The sequence below is a fragment of the Suncus etruscus genome, chromosome 12 (genome assembly GCF_024139225.1).
Source record: "Suncus etruscus isolate mSunEtr1 chromosome 12, mSunEtr1.pri.cur, whole genome shotgun sequence".
In the NCBI taxonomy this organism is placed as follows: Eukaryota; Metazoa; Chordata; class Mammalia; order Eulipotyphla; family Soricidae; genus Suncus; species Suncus etruscus.
Window position 1 is genome coordinate 30,504,264 of NC_064859.1, and position 19,533 is coordinate 30,523,796.

Here is a 19,533-nt window from a genome sequence, read left to right on the forward strand (position 1 = left end):
CTTTTTTTAAAGCTCCCTGTCCCCGGGGACTCGGAGCTGCCTTCTCCCCGGGGTCCCCCGTGCGTTTGGAGAAGCCGAGAGCACTGGGGCGCGCGGCGTCCCCGCCCTGGTCTGCCGGCCCCCGTGCGCCCCGCAGACCCCACGCCTCGGGGTCGGCTTTTTTGCGGGGACCCTGCCCAGGCCCGGGCTGTCCGGCCCCAAGTTGCCGAATTGCTGAGATGCTTGTCATATTTGCGGTCGCACGGCTCCGCGGGCCCTCGCCAGCGCGCGCGCTGCCCTCGCCTGCGCCGCCGCCTTTGTCACTCGGGCGGTCGGCCCTTCGCGGCGGCGTCGCCCGGGGGCTGCGAGGGGCTGGCTGGCAGCGCGGGTCGGGTGCGGAGCCCCCGGCCGGAGGGAGTGCACGCGTGCGTGTGTGCGCGTGCCTCTCCCTTTCTCCCCGTTGGAAGCCCCTCCTAGGGAGAAAATAAAGGGCGCGCCGCGGGGCCGGAGCAGGAGCCGGAGCCGGAGCCGGAGCCGTGGGCGGCGCTGCCCTGCCACCGGAGTCGCGGCGCTCCTCCTGCCCCTTCCTGCTGCTGGCCGGCGGCCGGGGCCCCGCTCGCCCGCTCGCTCGGCATTTAGCGCGCCTCCTGGGACCGCGGGGAGGGGCGGGGAGGGGACGGGGCGTGGGGGGCGGGGCGGAGGGGCGTGGCCGGGTCGTGCCGGGCGGGGCGGCCTGCCGAGTAAGGGCGGGGAGGGGCGTGGTCACCCGGGCGGGGCGGGGCGGGGCCGGGCGGGGGCGTGGTCTCGGGAGCCCGGAGCCGGGAGCTCGCGGGGAGGCTCGGCGGCCGCACGTCACTCCTGCACGGCGGGTGCCGGAGCGCGGGCTGCCGCTCTCTCGCTCGGCTGGCTCGCTCGCTCCCTCGCTCGGTCGGTCTGGGCGCCCCCTCCGCCCGCCCGCCCGCCCGCCGCCCGCCGCCTCCCGCTTCCTCCTCCTCCGCTGCCTGCCTGCCTGCCTCGCCGCCGCCGCCGCCGCCGCCTCCTCCTCGCCTCCTCCTCCTCCTCCTCCACCATTGTATAATGCAGCGAGCGCGCCGGCAGAGGACGGCGGCGGCGTCTTAGCTCCGCTCTCGCCTCCCGCGCCCGCCCGCCGCCCGCCCGCCCGCTCCCCGGCGCCACCCTCGGGCCCCCGGCGCGGGGGATCGGTTCCGCATGGGGCGGCAGTAGGTCGCGCGAGGAGCGGGCCGAGCACCCTCCGAGGCGTCAGTTCTCCGCGGGAGCTGCATGTGGTGAGTTCGGACCCGGGTCGGACCGCGGGGCACTCCCGAGGGATGGAGGGCGGGCCGGGGTGGGGGAGCCGGCCGGGAGAGGCGGAGGAGGAGCCCGGCCCGGCCCGGCGTCGGCGGGGGAGACCTGGGCCGGGGCAGGTACCGGAGGAGCCGGCTGGCTCGCTGTCCCCGCCGGGCCCGGGTCGGAGGCGGAGAGGGCCGGGGCTGCGGGGTCGGGGCGCAAGGGCCGGGCCCCGGACCCGCCGGCGGCGAGAGGCAGACGGGGTCGGGCGGGGGCCGGAGCTCACGGTCGCTCTTCGAGCCGGGCTGTGCGTGTGTGTCTGTGTGTGTGCGCGCGTTGTGCGTGTGGCTGTTGTGTTGTCGTGAACGTGCGAGACTTTTTTTTTTTAGCACGCAGGCTGCTCCACTCGGGAGTCCCGGGGCTCCCCCCTTTGCATCCGAGTGGCCCCGGCGTGTCGGTGTTCCGGGCAGGAAAGCGCCCTCTGCGCCCCTCTGCGCCCCTCTGCGCTCACACCCCGGTGGGTTGGTCTGGACCTGGCTCTGGGTGGGACGCGCCTGTCTGTGTCTCTGACACTGAACGTCCGGCCGGGTTTGAAGTTGGAAACCTCCAAGTCATCTCGGTGGTGACCATCGCCTCCCGGGGCCGAGGGGAACCAGCTGTCCCAAAGCCTGGCTGCTGGACTTTGTACCCCTGAGCCCAGGGTACAGCCAGAGGGCCATTTCTTTCATCGTGGGGGAGAAAGGACGGATTTTTTTTTTCTTTCTCTTTCTACGGCCTTTAGTTGAGTTTCTCTTACCTTGAGCCCGAGTAGGAAGTCCTGGATCTGCCAGGGGAGGAGAGTTTTGCTCTTTAAGTTGGGAACTGAAGTTCTACCAACAACAACAACAAAATGGTCAGTCGTCGTTCGCCCTGCAACTTTGGCTTCAGGATTGTTTCGGGAGGTCGAAAGTTAAGTTTTTCACAGGCACTTGTGCTGGGGGAAAGACAGCCAGCCCTACCCGTGGGTGGGTATACTAGCGAGCCGCGAACTATCTATAGCAGCTTTTATTGGAATCGAATCTGCTCGGTGCCACTTGGTCCTAAGGAAGAGAGCAAATGTTTTCAGGCCTTGCTCATGAAATCATTTTTTTTTTTTTGATTTCCCAATATATATTAAGAAATGCCCATAACGTGTGTAACAAGCCTGGAAGTTGTCGTAGCCAATAGGATCACAGAGGCCTTCAAGGATCTGAGTAGCCTTTTGTAATTGGGGACTAAGCCTCGACCAAGTCAAGGGCCCCTTCCACTTCTCCCCCCCCCCAGTACAGCCCATCTGGGAACCCCAATTTGTGCTATGGGGGAGTTGAGCGGGGGGAAGGGTGGGAATCGTTGCTAACCGAATCATGTCTCATCCAGGGCTCCTCCTGTTCCTCCCCCTTTTTATAGCAGTCTATTCTGATTTGAGCGTGCTAGGGTGTGTGGTGTGGATGAAAATACCCATCCTAAGGTCCTGGCTTCGAGCACAAGCAAGAATAGTTTGTTGGTAGAGATCTTCATTTCATCAGTGTCTTTGGTGGAGAACATGGAGCAGAAGAGACAAAATGTCAGAACATTTACCTTTTGCTTCTTTATATTTATTAGAGACATTATATGTTAATGTGAAGTTATTCATGAAGTCCATGGGGGGGGGTGGGTTGGAACAGTTTGGGTTGGAACTCTTTAAGTTTTACTTGATTCTCCTCCTAATTAAAAGGTGCATAACCTGATTACTCTACAGTGAGAAATCTTAAGTGAATTTTCAGCCTTTTCTTTCTTTCTTTTTTTAAATAAACAACACCCAGTTTTAGTTGCACCTTATTACAAATGGAAGAGAAGCCTCACATTGTATGCCCACTGAGTGAATTGTCTCAGGGACAGTTTTATTGTCAGGTGAGTGTCACAACTTCTTGGGTAACAGCTGCTCAGGCCAGTTTTCCTCAACCAAGACAGCTATTAGCACTGATTTACAAAAACCTTCCTACTCCTTTTGCTGAATTGTCCCCCTTGGAAATCGATTTTTAGCCAGTTGTGAAACTGAAATACACTTGTTACTCAGTTTTTATGTTCTGAATTAATGAGCACAATTAAGTTAATATGAATTTTGACATTTAAAAATTCGCTTGAGTTTGTGAAATGACTGGTAACTTTTACCATCCACTGTTTGAAACATTGTTCCATTGGCTGATGTTAACAACAGTTCTTGAGAAACAGTCTCAAAAAGGAGTAGGGGCTGGGCCAGAGAGATAGTAGAGGAGTTTAGGCACTTATGCAGCCCACCCCAGTTCCATCGCTGGCATTGCACAGAGTCCCCTGAGCACCATCAAGGAGTGATCCCTGAGCATAGAGCCAGGATCAAGGATTTTGTGTGTGTGTGTGTGTGTGTGTGTGTGTGTGTGTGAACTTTATAATTTTTATTTTCATGTATTTTTGAGGAACACTAAATCAGAAATGGATTAAGTACAAGTCCCTGACCACCTGAGTTATCATCACTTGAGGACATAATATAAATACAAATTCATGAATTCTACCAGAGATCTTCAGAATCTTAAGGACTCAGCCCAGAAACGTGTGTGTGTGTGTGTGTGTACACACATATATATGTATATTTTAATATCTTTATTTCAGGATCAAGTTCTGAGTACCACCAGAAATGGCACCAACACCCTCCCTCCCCAGCAAAGGGAATGAGAAGGGATTGAGGACACAAATACAATGTTTTATAAGTAGTATATTACAAATTATCAGTATTAAATTGTACATTTATCCTTAGTTAATTGATATTACATTTTAGTAACTAAGAAAGGTGATAACTATTACAGAGACTTTGAAGGGTTTCTTTTGAGGCAGTTTCTTATTAAACAAAACTAGTAAAAGCATGAGGTTTTATTTTCTTTTTCATTTGTATCAGAAAAATTAAAGACCAGTTGACCAATATTAAATACAGATTTAGAAGGTGAATAGATAAGTCAGGGCTTTAAGAGTGTGCACTTTGATTCTCTTGTAGCACATTTTCAAAGATTTTTTTCCTACAGAAATCTCATAGTGAGCCTTGCAATTGTGTCTTGCTAAAGGAAAGGGGGGGGGGGGCTGTCTCTGGTGACTGGGTCCAAAGATCAGGTGTATGCTAAAGGCACCAGAGGGCAAGCTGCAGTTGTAAGTGAAAATGGCTTTGCACTAAGGGAAAAACCGCCTGCATTTGTCTAAGCAGTGATACCTCCCAGCAGGGCAGAGCAGGGCAGCCTCAAGGGTCGAGACCTGGATAAATGCACAGATCATCCCTTTGCCACTTTCTGTTAATAGTTATACCTTAAACAGCTGATGGAAACATATCTAACCAATAGTGTGTGGATACTTAATATACTTATGATATTCATGAAGAACACAGCTAGGGAAAATCAGGCTGCTTTAGAAAATTGTTTCCAGTGCCCATTGTCAATTTGAGCCTGTGCTTGGGAACCCCAGTAGCCAGCACTGTCCCCCATCATGTCCATCCCTCAGTGTGAGCAGTGATGTCTTTCTCCATGACCTCCGATGGCAGTACATTCTTTATCCAAATATGTAAGTGAATGGCATATGTCAGGCTAATAATAAGAGGACATTCTTATCCTGGGTGTTAAATTGTTGACTTGTTTTATAGAACTTTGTTGTTTCTCTGTTGATTATCATGAGACAAACTAAATCTCGTTGGTGTTCTCTACATTTTTTTTTAAGTCTGAGTAAAAATTTCAAGGCGAAGCATCAGTGTCTTTGTAAACTGGTGATTCCTGATGGGACTAAACAAGCTTATCATTTAAACCTTTGTCACCATGTACAAGACAATGCAAACTCCTTCTGGAAATTCTTGCTCTTCGTGTCTGAAGGAGGATTCTTCACGAGAAGACCCACTTGTCTTCTGCAAAGTTCTTCTGCCCCACATCTGAAATGAATTGAGAATAGCTGCTAGGGATGATTGACTGTCAAAGGCACCATCCTCAGATTTCTTTAGCTAAAATCCCTGCGTCCCATAAGCAGTATCTGCACCCATTTGCAGAGCCGGTCTCTGCTCTTGCTCCCTTGGCCTGTCCTGTGTCCAAGTCGAGCCCCGCCTCTGAGCGGGCACAGGGCAGGAGCGTGAGTGCCCCGAGTGGAGTGTGCAAGGCGGATGCGTGGGGTGGGGGCCGGAGGGAGGAGAGTGGCCTACAGACCGACTAGGTGCAACTGCTACAGCAGGTCTGACTAGTTTGAGGTGCCCAAAGGCAGCTTTGTTTCTCTAGTAACTCCTGGTAGCAGCAAACCTAAGTTTTTAAAACTAGCCCAGATCTGCACTACTGTCTTTTTGCAAGAACCCAGAGCTTTGTGGAGTTAGGATTTAATAGTTCTAAGTTTTTTCCTCTAACAACATTCATAGGACAGGCAGCAGGGCAGGGGTGGAAGTTGGATGAGTTTGGGGTGGGTGGCCCTGAACCAGACAATATTATGCTTCTTACTAAGGTGTTTATCCTGGAATTCCGAGAAAGGGGAGAAGGGGATCCTGACTCTTAAGGACATTTTCTACAAACACAGGCATGAATGTGCACAGGGGCGCGCGCGCGCACACACACACACACACACACACACTCACACACATACACACACACACACACACACACACACATTGAGCTGTATGTACTTGTGGAACTAAAGTTAAAAGTGCTCCTTGAATACACTGCAGTAAAAAAAAATAATAGTAATGAAATGTCACTGGTCATAAATCAACCTTTAGACCCTGGCTCGCTCCTCCTCCTGCAGCTGACTGCTTATCATTTCACAGCACACAGCTCCTGGGGCTCCCAGCAGGCCTTCGGAGTACCCCACCCTGTGTTTAAAAGTGTTGCCTGAGTTAAACTCGGGGAATCTGAAAGTCCCAAGGTCATATGGATATCAGGGCAGGTTTGCATGGAATTCTAGCTCTACTCTGAGATAATGAGGTGGCTGCCCATCCTCCCAGAGTGCGTAACCCCTGTTATAATGGTCTAAGATACAGATTTACTTTTCAGATGTCTTTCCTTTTGGAGGAGGAAACCTCCCAGTGCGTTAGTGCTACTGTCTTTCCTGCTGTCAGAGAAAACCCGATCTGGCTGAGGAAATGGAGTGCGGGAGATCAGCTACTGAAGAAATGTTTGCACGGTCTCCCCTCTGCCTATTAGGAACCTGGTGCTGGTCTTTTCTGAGCAGATTCTAAACAAGACTGATTTTTTTTTTTAAAGTCTCTTTGCTGTGCCTAGAAATGTAAAATTCAAAAGATTTCACCTGGGAAGATTGTTAGCCGTCCCCCATTAGTTGGTTTACGAATTAAGAATATGGATCCCTTAAATGGCTCCTGTTTGCTTACTGCTAAAGAGCCTCCTGAAGCTAGGCAGGAGCAGTGGAAGGAGGAAGGCTCTCCTTTAAGGCTGGTTGAAGATGGAGGAATTGAAGTAGGAGGAGATTGTATCTTTAGAAAACAAAAACAAGTATACATTACAGTAAACAGGATGCTCTGATTATTTTTATTATATTTGACTTAAATATGTTGTGAACCATTAATTATCAATCGGCAGAAGTCTTTGGGAAGAAAGACATTTCATCTCAAAATAGCCCCAAGTATTATTTTGTAAACAATTAATGGATGCCAGGGGGAGAGCTTAGTTCAGTGTTAGAGCACTTAATCTAGAGGGGCTTTATCCCTTTTAGCAGAGAGAGAGAGAGAGAGAGAGAGAGAGAGAGAGAGAGAGAGAGAGAGAGAGAGAGAGAGAGAGAGAGAGAGAGAGAAAGAGAGAGAGAGAGAGAGGAGAGAGAGAGAGGAGAGAGAGAGAGAGATCATTTACTATGCTCAAGTTTAGTTTGTACCCATGTTTCCTTTTTTAGTTTTGTGACTTAATCACATATATGGTACAAAGTCTAAATTGTCTTGATTAAGCCTTTAATGAGTCTACATAATTCTTAGAAATAGATATTCCAAATACTAATGCTTAGGTAGGACAAGTGTTTACATGTTATAGTTAGATTATCCCTCTTTATTGCAAGTGCATTTTTTTAAATCATTCTCTACCTCCAGTTTTACAGTCATATGTCATAGTATAGAAATTTGATATTGTTGTTGTTTTTAGGGGATCCAGCTTTAGGGCATCCAATATGCTGTTTTGTTTTACTCAGTAAATAAATAGAGAAATGACATTTCTCTGGTTTACTGCCTTAAAGTACATATGGCAGTTAAAGATGTTCTGTATTTGTGAGGAATATTTTATAGCATGTCTTGTCTTAAGTGATTTTCACAGTAATAATGGATTCCAAGTTTGAAAGCAAAGATTAAAAAGTAATTATAACTTTTAATAAACACTTCCATAAAAGCACTTCCTGATGTAGCATAGCACACTTCATTTGTAGTTTGTTTTATTCAGTGACAAGTGGTTGGCTGGCAAAATTTAGAAACCTTTGTCAAAACAAGAAACCAAGACAGTTTTCTTGTTGTAGAATGAATAAAAAAAAAATACATTTACTATTTTACTGTGACTGCTCTATAGACCTAATGACTCTCTTGAGAAACAACGAAGGAACTCTTGCCTGCTTTGGGCAGATCATTTGCTTCCTACCTTAAGTCTTTCCCCCTGACATTGTTTATTAAGGGTCTCTGGTATGGGAAAAAAACAAGGTATCTTTGGGGAAAAGATGCTACAGGAGAATTGAAACCAGAATCCCATTTAAGCAATTATAAAAACAGGAGAAAGTAAAAATATTTTCATTATGCTTGGGAATGGGGGTAGGGCAAGGCTATCCACTGCCTGCCTGTACAGGTACTTAATCTTAAAGAAACTCAAATCTAAGAACGACTTTCCTTAATGAGACTTTACAGTTAATGTGCTGTTCATGTGTGTCTGGCACCAAATATTTGTGAAGTAGCTTCGTGATTGAAAGATTATGATAATATATTATTATATAAACATGTATTCATGGATATCAGTTTTTGAATGAAAAGATCAGCAGTCATTATTCATCTTGTATGAAGATTACTAAATTGGCACAGAATATGGACTTGTAATTTGAATAAAGAGAATTCTATCCACTATTTATAAAGTACTGGCTTCAATGGGATGAGATTGATAAATTCAATCATTGCATGTGGGAGGCCTGACTCTGATCCCCTGCATTGCATCCTGACCCAGACCAAGCACCAAGCTGGGAGTAGCTCCTGAGTACCACCAAGTATGGGCCTCCACTAAAAAGCACCAATATTTTTAATTTTAGCTTTTTTCGTTGTCTCTGAAGTCAATTGTACACCATTTTACAATGAAACGGATATTTCTGGGTACTGTTTATGAAGTTTTCCCAGATAACTGATGATAGTGGTCACTCATCAGTTGGGATAATTTTCTGTTAAAAAATATAGCAGGAGTGGGGCCTTTGCCTTGCACGCAGCTGAGTTCGTTCCCTGGCATCCCATATGATTCCCCCGAGCCTGCCTGCCAGGACTGATTTCTGAGTACAGAGCCACTGGATGTGGCCCCAAAACAACAGCAACAAAAAGCAGGAAGAGGGGTCAGAGCAATAGCACAGAATGGGTGTTTTTGCCTTGCACAGGGCAGACCCAGGTTCAATCTCCGACATCGCATATGGGCCCCCAAGCAACACCAGGAGTGAGCTCAGAGCCAGGAGGAACCCATGAACATCACTGGGTGTGCCCCTCCCCCCAATAAAACAAACAGAACAACGAAAAACAAAAGGGGAGAGATTCCAGGGGCTGGCTCAGTGGTGAGGCCCTAAGTTCCAGCTTCCACACTAGGTAATAGAAGAAAAACAATAGTTATCAAAGACTTTTAAAAATATCAGTAATGTTCTTAATGCTAAGCTTAAAATTGGGTGCGTGAGTCTTTATTCTAGGACCTCCATTCGAAATTGTGAACCGTTTATCAAAGTCTACATGTATGGCTGATTTACATGTTTGTTACATATGTATTCACAGTATGGATCTGAAACTATGACTTGTGAGAAACATCAGTGTTGTGTTTGAACGATAACATAGGTAAAATTTCGTTTGCTCATGACGGGCCTCTAAGCTTGCTTTGGCAGTGTCCTGCAGAGATGTGAATTTGTGAACAGTATCGTAAATGCGTGTAAACTGAGCCATCTCTTAAGTAGAAACTGCAATGAGGACTGACTGCAGGAGGACCTCGTTGCTCTGCTGCGCCCCCCTGTGGCGGATGTGGAGGGCGGTCTTTCACGGTGATAAACCTGCAGTTTTGTACTGGCAAACCTGTTTACAGAGCTCGCTCACTAGTTAGCAACATACCCTTGCAAGCTAGTAGTTAGCACCGGTGTATGAATCACTTATGGTACTGGTTGGTTTGGTCTTTTCAAAATATGTTTAGAATTTTAAAATATGTATTGATGTACCATGTTGTTGGACATTTTCTTACGGAAAATTCCAAACATCCTCAAGTACCGAGTACAGGCTACTTCCTTGGACTTAGCCTCAGCGAGTGTGGTCATTCTTGTCTCATCGGCATGACCAGTTTCTCTCCAGAGTGCTTACATCAAATCCAGGTATCATCAGTTTTTGTATATTCTGTACATTTTTTGTCAAAGTTAAACCTAAGCTCAGAAATGGTGTCATTCTACTACTCACTCTTTCACCTTGAGTGCATTGTAAAAAAAAAAAAAAAAAAAGACTTCTTAGGTAAAAGAAAAGTCTGTCAGCATATTCCTTGTATTTGCCAGAAGATTGAGTGCTGTTCCCTAGCTTTATAAAGTCAGGTGTAAACCTTAAATTCCCAGCTGGCCAACTTACCCTACTTAACAGTTCCATTCTACAAAAGCCTATTTTTCTTTCCAGACACTTATTAACAAGGCCGTAATTTGTTAGAAGAAATTATTGACTTGAACCAGTCTCCTTCCAGTTTCACTACTAAATGTAGTTTTAGCTAGCATTGAACACCCCCTCTCCGACTAACCAGTGTCAGATTTTAAGATACCTCCCCTGTGGATATCGTAAAATATTGGAGGGAGAGGTCTCTCTTGGCCTAGTGGTCTCCTCTGTAATCTTGCAGAAGACCAGCTCCAAGCAGGAGGAGTTGGTGGTGGTGTTTGGTGCCTGTTGGTTTGGGTTTTCTACTTTTTTTTTTTCCGCTGGGAGGCCATTGTCCTGGCCAAATCGCACTTTAGATCCGAATGTACTCTGCCTGTGTCTCGGGTTGGGGTGATTCTTCTGCAGCTGCGGGTGTGTTGCGGGGCTGGAGGAGATGCCGCCTGCTGCAAACAGGGGTGTCGAGTTACAGTCCTTGACTGGCTCCCCTGCTCTTAACTGGCTGGACCTAGTGACTGGCCTTATAATTACATTGCTGATTAGTTCGGGAAGGCTTTGTCTTACTTACCCATTAGCATGGATGTTACTGCGGGGACTTCATACTGGATGAGCTTTGTATTGTTGTTTTTTTTTTCTTTTAAGCTCACATACATACAAACATCCACCACCCCATTGTTGTTTTTCACACACACACACACACACACACACACACACACACACACACACACACACACACACGCCGCCCCACTTGCCTTCTGTTGCTGAAAGTCTTCCTCCCCTTGTCTTGTGTTAGTCTTGGAATTTTACCCACTTTGCTGCTACTTTCCTGTCCCAGTAGCAGTCCTAGTGTGCAAGCAGTTGCCTTGTAAGGTGCTGCAACAAGCCCTACTCTCCTTCCTCTGGCCCTGCCTGCACCATTTCACCATCTCCAACCACATGCTTCTCTGGGTGGCTTTTTCTTCTGGATTGGGCTGTGATGAAGGGTATGGATCTGGTGACAAGCTCAGGCATTATTCGATTTCTTAGTGCTGTGTGTGTCTTAAGTTTTAACTTAGGTTTGGGGCCAAACCTGGCAGGGCCTAGGCCTTATTCCTCATCCTGCTTGGGAGACCATATGCAATACCAGGGATTGAACCAGGTCAGCCATGTGTAGACAGTTGCTTATTATCTATTCAGCCCTCAAGTTGTAATAATTACTGTAGAAAATTGTTTAAGTAAATGTGGTTACACACAAGCAAATGTGGTTACATACAACACAACACACAAACATGCTCCTCCTTTCTCCCTCCCCCACCATTTGAAGCCAGATCACACTCATTTCCTCCTGCCTGGGAATGACAGTGACCAGGAGACCTTCCCCCACCCTCCCTCAGTGCAGGATGGGTCCTTGATGCTGCTGGTGGGAGGTGGCCCTGGCTTTAGAACTGGGTTCCTGCTTGGATGGTCTCCGAACAGGTTTCAAACACTCTCAAGTCAGTGTGGGGTCCAGGAAGAGGAGAAACAGACTACTGGGTGTGAAAGGTGCCCCACCTCACTCAAGAGTGTGTCATACACTCAGTAAACTTGACCAGGGGCTCGTCTTTCTTTTACCACTATATATAAACAACTAAACAAAAATAAAATAAACAAAAATAAAAAGGAGGGAATGTGTTTATCTTTAAAGGGCTTTGGTGGCACAGAATGTCAGAGTGGCAAAATCACTTTTTTCTTTACTTTTTGGGGAGTTGTCAGGCCTTTCTGGCCTGTACTCAGAACTTATTCCTGGTTCAATACTTGGGATCATTTCTGATGGGACTCAGGGAACAATATGGGAGTCGAATCAGGTTAGCCACATGCAAGGCAAGCCCCTTATCCACTGTACTCTCTCTGGCCCCACTTTTCTCTTTAAAGGAGGTTGATCTGGGAGGGTAAATCACGTTTAATGTTGTTGCTGTTACCTTACCCGCCTGTTCCTGGAATTTTAGCATCGGCATTGGGTTTCGGGACTCAGTGGGTCCTATTATATTATCGGTCTAGCGGAGGAGATTAGGGATTTGGCTTCTTTAAAGTGTCCTTTTGAATTAGGATTGCTGTTAACAACAACAACCAAAAAAAAAGACAAAAAAAAAAAACAACAAAAAACTAATGTTATTGTTTATGAATTAGTTCCTGTTGCAGCCTAGCAAGCTCTCAGAAATGCACATAGAACCCAAGTGCATGCGTCAACCGACCTAGTATCCCCCAATCAGAGCATACCAGTGTCTTTACACCCCCACAAAGGGGAACATGGTCAGTTCCCAGAAGCCCTGAGACCCTGCTAGTAACTACTGTCCCTGATAGCAGGTGTCCTAGCTGAGTTCTACCTTGTGAACTTTTAAAACATGGCATTGAGGGCCAGAGGAGTTCAGTGGGTGGGATCTTGCTTGCCTTGCACACAGCCAACCTGAGTTCAACCCAAGTACCTCAAATGATTCTCTAAATCCTCTAGGAGTGACTCTTCTGAACACTAGTAGATGTAACTCAAATGACCAAAAACATCTTACTGAATTGTAAGGCCTGCTGTGCTCCTAAGAAAGGAATCCACTTTGGATTTACCAGCACAAAAGACATGGAACAAGTCCCTGAATACGAACACAAGGACAGTTCCGATCAGTTAGGCACGGAGGCCTTTTGACATCATGACTTCCAGAGTTGCCACGTGGTGCTTTACGCCTCCCTCAATCATTTCCTCACCTCAGAAATAAGGAGAAGCTATCAAAACTTGACCCCCTTTTAAAAATCAGTGTTACCACTACTCCTCTGGATATTGGGCCAGGGACAAGACAAAGGGTAATCACTGGGGTAACGGCTGTTGTTAGGGGTGAATTGAGTTAAAGCGTAGTGTAATTTTTTAATATCCTCTTAAAATTTTTTCACCAGCACTAAGTCAGAAAGTCAGGAAAGCAGCACTAGTTGTGGGCTGAGGAAGGCTCCCCATTTCGGCGTCCCCACGCCCCATCTTTGGTGCTGCCCAGAGTCCTGTCCTGTCTCTGTCAGAGACCATCGGCAGCCCTGATAACTCAGCTATGGTGAATCTGCAGGTTTGGGGTGTTTTTTTATTTTGTTTTTGTTTTTGTTTTTGCAATGGTTTTTCTTGTTACTGGCAATGACAAAAGAGGTCATTGCAAATGTAGACTTAGCAATCTTAAATTTCAAAATCTTAACACTAATTGTGATAGTTCACATAACATTAATGTAGTGATGTTTTAATTTCTTAAGGCATACCTTTGAAATAGTTGAAAAGCATTAAAAAGAACTTTTTTTTTTTTACCAATTGTACTTCGTTCGCATATATTTAACTTAATGTCTTAATGGTATAAAAGGCTCCCCTTTTAACACTTAGATACTATTTTAGGTCCTTTTAGCAGATGTCAGTTGCCTTCTCTAAAATACTGTTTTCCCCTTACTTGTTGAGACATATATAGGGAAGACCTTTGGATCTGAGATGAATTGAGTTAATTTTGCCCAGTAGGGAAGTGGGGGGAATCAAGATATGAGTAGAAGCCATTGAAAGCACCATCACCTGGAAACTCACTGTAAATGCAGGTTCTTGGGCCCTGCTGAATTTGTGTGTGTGTGTGTATGTGGGAGAGAGAGAGAGAGGAGGGAGAGAGAGAGAAGAGAGAGAGAAGAGAGAGAGGAGAGAGAGAGAGAGGAGAGAGAGAGAGGAGAGAGAGAGAGAGAGAGAGAGGAGAGAGAGAGAGAGGAGAGAGAGAGGAGAGAGAGAGAGAGAGAGAGAGGAGAGAGAGAGGGGAGAGAGAGAGAGAGAGAGAGAGAGAGAGAGAGAGAGAGAGAGAGAGAGAGAGAGAGAGAGAGAGAGAGAGAGAGAGAGAGAGAGAAAAGACCAGGAAGAGGAAGGGAGAAAAGGAGGAGAGGAAAGAGAATGAGAATGAACAGAACTTTACTACACATGCTCCATGGAAAACTCTGGTGTCTTTCCTTGCCTGCTGCTTTACCTTTCTCCTCTCATTCCCTGGCACAGTGCAAACTGGGGTTTATCTTTTTTTTGTAGCCCCTGGTGTGCTCTCATTGTTTCTTTTTTATTCTCTTCATTTACCATTCATTAAGCAACTGTTTATGCTGCTCTGGCATCCTAAAAATACAGATATGAATCTGTGTCCTTTGATGCTGAACTATCCCAATAGGATGAGAAATAAACCTTAAGAGCCTATTTTACCTAGATAAGAGGAATTATTTAAATTACGGATCCTGCCTGCCTCCTCACACCCTCCCTGGTCACCACAGTCCCTAATAATAGCTCAGATTTCTTGAGGGAATCCTCTGGAATCTGGGTTGCAGAGCACCCACACACACACATATACACACACATACAGTAGTCATGTAGTATCTCCAACTCTATTGGTTCTTTTCTTAGAAATTTACTGGTAAAATTTGCCACTTTGGGACTTAATTCTTAGGAAGACTGCAGCATTTGGTTTGGTCCTTTCTAATGAAAAGTACCCAATTTGGGCAGTTGTGATAGTTACAGCAAGAAGGGTGTTTGCCTTGCACTCAGCCGACCCTGTTTCCATCCCTGGAATGCCATATGATCTCCCGAGCCTGCAGGTGTGATTTCTGAGCACAGAGCCTGGAGTAATCCCTGAGCACTGCTGGGTGTGACCCAAAAACCTAAAAAGGAAAAAGAAAGAAAGAAAATTGCACAATTGACATTGAGAGTTTGGTATATTAAGTTCTCTTTAGGATTAAACTTTCTAGAAAAAATCTTGGGAGGGGGAAGCTTTTTAAATACTTTTTCTATATATTTTTCTATATGTTTTCAAACCATGAGTTTGATCTATCGTTTTGGAAATTTAACCCAATAGCACTTAATAGATACTAAAATCTATATTTCAAAAACCAAAGTACTAACTCATGTGGTATATATGTAAAATTAAAGATAGTAAGGTATCCAGAGACAACAGAGAAAAGGACCAGGAGGACCAGTTCAAAGTAGGAAGCTTACCACAAAGAGGAAGGAGTGCAGTTAGGGCAGAGAAGGGTCCACTATGACAATGATCATTGGAAAAGGATCAGTCTGGACAAGAATTAAGTGCTGAAAGGAGATAAAGTTTTATGCATGATACCTTTTCAGTAACAATATGGCAAAGCACAATCTCTAAAAAGGAACAAAGAAAAAAATGTCACAGAGGCAGACAGGGGAGAAGGTAGGGGGAGGGCAGGAGAATTTGAAACTGGGGACACTAGTGGTGGGAAATGTACACTGGTGAAGGGAAGGGTATTGGACATTGTATGGCTGAAACTCAGTTATGAACAACTTCGTAGCTATCTCATGGAAATTCAATTCAATTCAATTAGATTCAATTAAATAAATTTATTTAGAAAAATTAATAAATTAAAAAATCAGTGCTATGTGTTTGTTTCTGAAATTATATTGGAGAAGTAGACTGTTTTATCATGCATTTGATGAACACTTGGCGGGCCCGGAGAGATAGCACAGTGGTGTTTGCCTTGCAAGCAGCCGATCCAGGACCTAAGGTGGTTGGTTCGAATCCCGGTGTCCCATATGGTCCCCCGTGCCTGCCAGGAGCTATTTCTGAGCAGATAGCCAGGAGCAACCCCTGAGCACCACCGGGTGTGGCCCAAAAACAAAAACAAAAAACCAGTTATTGATGAACACTTGGTAGGAAAAAAGCTATTTGGAGAAGTCATACTCTTATGGGGAGACCTCTACCCCAGCCTGAAGTTCAGGGTTCATGTTGAACCTTACATTAATGCTTTGGTTAGGTTTTGACATACAGAAAGAAGATAGTGTGGCTAGAGATCATGCAGGTGGCCTAGAAACCAGATGTAGCACAGTCAGGATTCCCCAGGCCTGCTCTCCCTGTGTTAAGAGTTCCACAGCCACAGGTGGCCTCAGGCAGGACCAGCAGGCACCCTCTTCCTTACTTCACCCCCTGGAAGTGCTTAGTGAGCTCCTGCTCCTGCTGGGCTTTGAGGGAGGCCTTTTAAGTGGTCACTTGCCTCACCAGTAGTGTGCTTAAAGAGCTGTTGTTATGTTTGTGGAGTGCCTGCAGCCAACTAGGAGCAGCCTCCTGGCAGTCCCAGCTCCAGGCTTGGAGCCTTCCTTCCCAGGGTAGAAGCTTTGTTGAGGGTCCTTCCTGCTGGGGGAGTGAGGGTTCTCTCTCCTCTCTCTCCTCATTGAGAAGCCTCTTCAGAATTCAGGAGATTTGGCTCTAAGTAGTGTTAAACATGAAAGGGGGTAGGAGTTGGGGAGAGATACACAGGACATAAACTGTTTTTAAGCTTGAGTTTTTTAATGCAAGGGTCTCAAACTCAATTTACCTGGGGGCCGCAGGAGGCAAAGTCGGGGTGATCCTTGATTGCAAAGTCAGTAGTAAGCCTTGAACATTGGAGCGTGTGACCCAAACAACTAAAACAAAACAAAAAAAGATTCCTCTAGGGCAGGGCCACAAAATGTTGTACAGAGGGCCGCAACTTTGAGACCCCTGTTTTAATGTATACTCACATGGGGTAAATCTGTTGCATTTTTCGTTTTCATTCTACAAAGATGTAGCTAGGATGAGGATTACGAATCCATATTGTGTGTGTTGCTGTGGTCCTGGGTGCCTCATAAAAGAGAGAAAGAGAATTGGGAAGCAAGCGGTTTTGAGACAGATGCTGTCCAGGGCCCTTGCTAACCCATTGAAGAGCATCCAAGAACCGATTTGTCTCTCTTCCGGGGGCCCTCCTACACATACTCTCTCAGACAGCATTACATTACTAAACTAATGATTTATTGAACTTTTCCTAAATCTTTGGGATTATCACACAGCTTTGACCGACTGACTAGATCATTCTAATTGGAAATTAGGTGCTTCTCCCTTTAACTCTCTGGAAAGTATCTTCACAAAGCTCGTTCAGCAAATGGCAATGCTGATTATACTGACAGTACTGCATGTCTGGTCTCCTTTTTTACATATTTGGATTCTATAGATTTGGCGATTCTTTTTCTTTTTTTTTTAAAAAAAATACTTTTTAAAACTTTATTTAAATACCGTGGTAAATTCAGTGATTATTTCTAGAAAATTGGGAGCTGTTGAGAAAGTCCTCATGTTTATTCTGGTAAATGATGATTTAGATCAGTGACTAAGGGTCCGGAGAGATAGCATGGAGGTAGTGCATTTGCCTTGCATGAAGAAGGACGGTGGTTTGAATCCCGGCATCCCATATGGTCCCCCGAGCCTGCCAGAGGAGATTTCTTTTTTTTTTTTTTAAGCCAGGAGTAATCCCTAAGCACTGCTGGGTGTAAACCCCCCCCCCAAAAAAATAGATCAGTGACTAAAAAGAAAAGGAAAGGTATGCACTATCTTATAAGTGTTGCCTTCCCTTTCAGAAAACCAGTTAAAATTAAAAATGGCCATATGTATACTAATTTCTTTTTAGTGGTATTTTACATATTGGGAACGAGCAGTGTTTTTATATTTCAGCGATGAGGACTCCTCTGGGGTTTTTTCATCCTTCATAAACTAATACTTTAATAAAACATGATAAAAAAATAATTACTGGAAATGGGGTGAATTAAACGAAAGTACAAAGGGGTAGAAAATAGAAATCATACTTTTGAATCTAGGTTTGCAGACAATTTTGGCTCATTGCTGTCCAGGTTTCTCAGTAGGAGCTGGGATGTAGTTCTAAGTAAGGGCCACTTACTCAGCAGTAAGTGCTTGCTGCATTGTGAGATTCCGAGTCCTATGTCTAGCACCACAAAAACACAAATTTCTAAGTAATACCTAATCATGAACCATCTACTGATGACACTTGGAGAACATAAACATTCACTTTTATAGACTCAGTTTCTCTCTCTCTCTCTTCTCCCCCCCCCCCTCTCTCTCACACACACACACACACACTTTAAAAATGTATTAGCCACAATACCTTATATAATGAGCTTTGTGGTTTTTTTCAACGCTCAGGATCAAGCCTTAGGTTCTCCTACTTACAAAGCATGGCCCCAATTGTAAGCCATCTTTATATGAGAATTAAATGCACTTAATAAGTTCTTGAATTTTTCTGGAGGTATAAGCAATTACAAATAATATAATAGTGAGTGAATTGTCTATTTCAAAATTTTTGCCTGATAATACGCATAATGCATAAATAGAAAGTGTTTTATGAAAGTGAAGTGAAATCCTCTCCTGTCTCCATTTGAAATGGACAGATAAGATACTTTAGTTAGAAAATGTCCTAGGCAAAGTAAATACAAAGGGACTTCTAGCCCTGAATACAAAAGAGACTTTTAAGTAAGAAATATTTCTCTCTTGTAAAGTTTTTAGATTAAGTTGTTGTTACTATTATACTTTCTTTGCCTCAGAAAACTACTACAGAACTGATCTTTGATGCAAGTGATAGATAGCAGTTGGGGAGTGTCTTATTTTTAAAGCAATATTTTATGCCTTTTTATTTTCTATTTTGTCAATCACTGTAAATAAAATGTTATAAAATTATTCAAGATTTAAGTTTCTGGCCTACAATGTTTCAACATCAATCCAGTGATCACTTCCTTCCATGAGTGTTCCTGGTTTCCCTCCTGCCCTCCTCTATAACACCTCCATAGAGGTGCCTTTTTCCCTTCACTCTGATCTATCCCCTTCTCCCCCCAGTCACATACTTCTTGCTTTAAACAAGTACTCGTGCCTTTTGTTTCTATTACCTTTGGGCAATTGTTATTACTTTACTGTGTTTCTTTTACTCCACATACGAGAAAGCTCATTTGTGTCTCTCCCTTTCCATCTAACTTCATTCAGCATGCAACTCTCCAGATCTATTCAAGTAGCAGCAAGTTTTATGATTTCATCGTTTCTTAGAGTGAATAGTATTTCACGATGAGAGTTTTTTTTTTTTTTTACTGGCATTTGCACATTATTTATGAGTACTAACAAAACCCACTGGTGACTTTCATAGGATGCAGCTGTCTTCACCCATTTCTATTGGAGACCAAGGCCCATGAAGGAAGTCACCCCAGGTGGAATGTGTGTGCCAGGCAAAAGGACCCTCCTTGAGACCCTCTGCCTTAAGGAGCATGGCTTTCTTTGAGTATCAGAAAGAAGTTCTGCTAAGTTTTATTTTGGTTGGCTGACTTCCTTTAAAATAAGACTAATGATTCAAAATGATATTGAGATTTAGGAGAAGATACTGAGCCTCCTGAGGACCAGGTTTATTCATTGGTGTAACTCCCGATTGCCTTGCAGAATGCCAAGCCAGCAGGGCTGTGGGATGAGTTAATAAAGAAGTGAATGGTACACCATCACAATCACCTGAAGTAATTTAGTGAAAGACAAGTCTTTTAGGAAAAAAAATTGGGTCATGACAAAGCACTCAATTCTATATGAAGATATCAGGATATGTGAGTGGCACTGTGAGGCAGATTAGCAGACATTCATGAGTAAATGCAGGAGAGCAGATGAAGGGATGAG

At 45.1% G+C, this 19,533-nt stretch overlaps 1 protein-coding gene across 2 annotated transcripts in view; it reads left to right on the top strand.

Annotated features, from left to right (window-relative positions):
• Positions 1-19,533, top strand: part of SERTAD2 (SERTA domain containing 2) — a 136,934-nt gene that overhangs the window by 115,219 nt on the left and 2,182 nt on the right. The window contains exon 1 of one of the 2 annotated variants that reach the window (XM_049784748.1): positions 1,241-1,265. The exons of the other annotated variant lie outside the window; for it this stretch is intronic. The gene's annotated coding sequence lies outside the window, so the exon portion shown is untranslated. Of the gene's footprint in view, positions 1-1,240; positions 1,266-19,533 lie in introns of those variants that run through there. 2 annotated transcript variants of the gene reach the window in all.